Here is a 4,215-nt window from a genome sequence, read left to right as displayed (position 1 = left end):
GAGGTTCTGGTGGACTAGGATGAAGAGAGAAATTGCTTAGTATATTGCTAACTGCGACGTCTGCCGTCGTGTAAAAGCAGAGCATCAACGGTTTGCTGGCACCCTTCAACCCTTCGCTATTCCTGAATGGAAATGGGATAAAATTGGTATGGATTTCATTACCGGTTTCCCAAGACCAAGAGAGGGAATAATGCTATCTTCGTCGTTGTCGATCGTCTTTCCAAAGTGGCCCATTTCTTACCTGTTCGTGAGAGTATAACCGCTAGTCAGGTGGCAGACTTGTACATCTCCCGAATAGTGTCTCTCCATGGTGTTCCTTTGGAAATCAACTCGGATCGAGGAAGTCTTTTCACCTCTCGATTTTGGGAAAGCTTCCAAAATGCTATGGGAACCCGCCTTTCCTTTAGCACCGCCTTTCATCCTCAATCAAGTGGTCAGGTAGAACGCGCCAACCAGATTCTAGAAGACATGCTTCGAGCCTCTGTTATCTCATTCGGAATGGATTGGGAGAAGTGCTTCCCATTTGCCGAATTCGCTTACAACAACAGCTATCAATCTAGCTTGGGTAAAGCCCCTTTTGAAGTTCTCTATGGACGACGGTGTCGAACACCCCTTAACTGGTCAGAGACCGGGGAAAGACAATTCTTTGGCCCGGATATGATTCAGGAAGCAGAAGAGCAAGTTCGCATCATTCGTGAAAAGTTGAAAACAGCCCAATCTCGTCAAAAGAGTCAATATGACCGAAAACATAAGGCTATGACTTTCGAGGTTGACGAGAAGGCTTACCTTCGAGTTACCCCTCTGAAGGGAACCCATCATTTCGGTATCAAAGGCAAATTAGCTCCTCGTTACATTGGACCTTTTCGCATTCTCGCTAAACGAGGAGAAGTTGCCTACCAGTTGGAACTACCTCCGCATCTCTCCAGAGTCCACGATGTCTTCCACGTTTCTCAACTCAGGCGTTGCTTCTCGGATCCTATCCGTGGAGTGGACCATGAAATGCTTGATCTCCAAGATAATCTCACGTATCGAGAGTACCCCATTCGTATCCTCGATCAGGCCGAGCGTACCACTCGACGTCATAATATCAAGTTTCTCAAAGTACAATGGTCGCACCATTCTGAGGATGAAGCAACTTGGGAAAGGGAGGATCGTATTCGACTTGAGTATCCCGCCTTCTTTTCGGAGGAACCCAAATCTCGGGACGAGATTCTTTTGAGTGGGGGTGAGTTGTCACATCCTAGCTAGTTTATGCATTAGAGTGTTGCATCATGTTTATTCTTTCATCAGAAACCTGAAATGGGGATGACAGAACCCCCAGTCCCCTCTGAAACCAATTAGGGTTTACTAAAAACTTTTTCAATGAACCTGAAATGCCCTTCTAAAATGCCCATCATTTGTGTCTTGGTTCAGAACCTCTGCCAAAAGTGATGCACATTTTCCTAGGCCATCTTAGGGTTTTTGAATTAAATCATAAATATTTGAATTTGGGCATATAAAATTATATAAAATATTTAAATGCTCAAATATCTCCAAACTAAAATGTTTCATGTTGGAAATAATCCAACTATGGACCAGGAGTAGTTTGGTGATTTTAGGAGTTGCCTAAGTATTTTATTTAATTCAACAAAGTTGCAGGAGTATTAAAAAACCAGAAAACAGAAAGAAAATGGAAAACTTACCTGATGCCTGCTCCCGGCCCACCTACCGGCCCAGCCCAGCGCCGCTCCAGCGAGCTGCTTGCCGGCCAGGCAGGCAGGCAGGTGCCCGACGGCGACCGCAGCGCGCGCCACGCACCTGCTCGCCGCCTCACCGCTCCCCTCGCCCGGAGACGTCGTGGATCGGCCTCCCTCGCTCCCCCGAACCCCCCAGACACCCCCTCTCCTCTCCAGCTCCTCCCCCTCGCGCTCCCCCGCCATGACCGACGCCACCACCGCCGTGCCTACGTCGTAACCGTGCTCCCCGCCGCCCGTGCGTCCTCTCATCGTGTCCAGGAGCTCCGCCGCTATCCACTCCATCGAGCAAGCCGAGCCCCGAGCGCTCACAACGCCCGAGTCCACCGCAACGACCTCACCCGAACCGCCGTCGCCGGAGATCCCCTTCAACGCCGTCATCGCTCCGGTCCATCCCCGGCCGCACCAAGGGCCCCGTCGCACTCACTGTGAGCTTAGCCATCTTCCCCCCTCCTTTTCTTGCTCCCGAGCTGTGTAGCGACCTCCCGGAGCTCAACCGCACCCACCGCCGTGGAGCTCGTCGCCGACGTGCTCCCGGTCACCCTCCGACCACTCCACGGTGTCCATCACACTCACCGCGTCACGTAGCACCTAGCTAGCTACTCCCCGCGCCTCACCGACCCCTCTAGCGTCAAGTTCGTCTTCGGCCGAACCCCGGTGGCCGCCAAAGTCGTCGCCGGCGCCAACTCCGGCCACCCCGACCCCAACGGACTCCACCAAGAGCTGCGGCTCGTCCTCAGCTCCACTCCGGTGGTCTCCGCGACCCATTTGGCGGCCGAAACAGCCAAAACCACTTCCGCTGCCGCGTCGGGCTCGCCGGCGGCTAAACGCCGGTGCAGCCGACCAGGGTTTGACCACGGGTGGGCCCTGGTTGACTCTCCTGAGTCAATGACAGGTGGGGCCCAGCCCTGTTAATTAAACAGGTTTAGTTTTATTAAATTTTAATTAAATTAATCACACTGACACGCGGGACCCACTGTCAGGTTTGACCCGGACGTGTCCCGTTGACCTGCTGACGTCACACTGACGTCAGGCTGACGCAATAATTGATTTTCTGGAATTAATCTAATATAGGAAATTCCAGAATATAGTTTAAACTTCAAAAATTCATAACTTTTATTCTGTAACTCCAAATCAGACAAATTATATATGAAAAATGATCAGAAAAATCCAATCTATCCATCTGTACTATATTCATGCATGATTAAACAAGTTAACCTGATGTTTAATGCAGAACAAGGAAAAACACTTTAAAGGGCCATGTTTGAGTTTGAAATTTGAATCTTTGATTCAAATTGGTTCAAACCCTTCTGGTCTTAGTTGCATTAGCCCAACACACTCATATTGCTATGTTTCATGCATGCATCATATTGTTGCACATTGTTTGGTGATGGTTGTGTATCGGTGTTCTTGCGGCAGGTTCTGCCTCCGAGGAGTACCGTGATTTCCCTAACGAAGAACCGTATCAGTGCATCGAACCATCAGGCAAGCAACCAACCATTTGATCATATCGATACAATCCCATGTTCTCGCTCCTGCTCTCTTTTACTGCATTAAGACAACGCGTTTCAAACTGCTGTGTGCTACGGTAGTTGAACCCATTTCCTCTGCATGACCTGTCATTGCCACAGTAACTAGATGAAACCCACTAGCATGTGTAGGAGTTGATTGAGCCATATGTATGTGTTGTTTCTACCTTGCTATGCCTGCTATGCTTAGAGTCGTGTCAGGTCTGGTTCATCTGGGTGATGGGCTAGAGTGAAATGATTATGTCGGTAAGGAGAGTGGTGTGGTGAACAAGATTTGGTAAAGGTATCGATGAGAGGCCATGTAGGAGTACATGGTGGGTTGTTTCATTGAAGCCGACCTTAAGCACTGAGATCTGTATGTGTGATTTAAGAATCAGCTACTACCATGCATTGGGCCCGAAACAAATGGACCCTCTCGGCTTCTTATTCACCCTAGTTCGCCGTCCAGGAGTTGCAAGTAGTTTCTGGTGTTTGTAGTCTACTGGAGGCCGTGGACAGCGCTGACCGTAGGGGTGGGCTGTGATGCGGTAGGTACGTGGCCGGGTGTACCGAATACCCGTTAGGTATTTCGGGAACCCTGTTCACATCGTTCGGGGCCGTATGGGAAACCTCGGCCGGACTCCCTACGGATGGAACCTGGATAGGCGATAAACCTGGACTAGAGGCTTAGGTGATTAGGTAGGTCGTGGCCGACACTCACGTTGGGCTTCCGCTTGAAGGTTGCCGAGTACATGTCGTGTAAAGGACGGTAAGTGGTGAGAGCGTGTATGAAGAAGTACACCCCTGCAGGGTTATCATGATCTATTCGAATAGCCGCGTCCGTGGTAAAGGACTACTTGGTTGCCTATACAGTTCATAGACAAGTAAATGGAAACTACTAAAAGCCTCAAGATAAGTGTGAGTGCCGAGGATGGCTCTTCCGTAGGAAGACAGAGGTGGATCCTCGGTAGTGT

The sequence above is a fragment of the Triticum aestivum genome, chromosome 5B, assembly GCF_018294505.1.
Source record: "Triticum aestivum cultivar Chinese Spring chromosome 5B, IWGSC CS RefSeq v2.1, whole genome shotgun sequence".
Lineage (NCBI taxonomy): Eukaryota > Viridiplantae > Streptophyta > Magnoliopsida > Poales > Poaceae > Triticum > Triticum aestivum.
Note: the sequence above shows the minus strand (reverse complement) of the source record.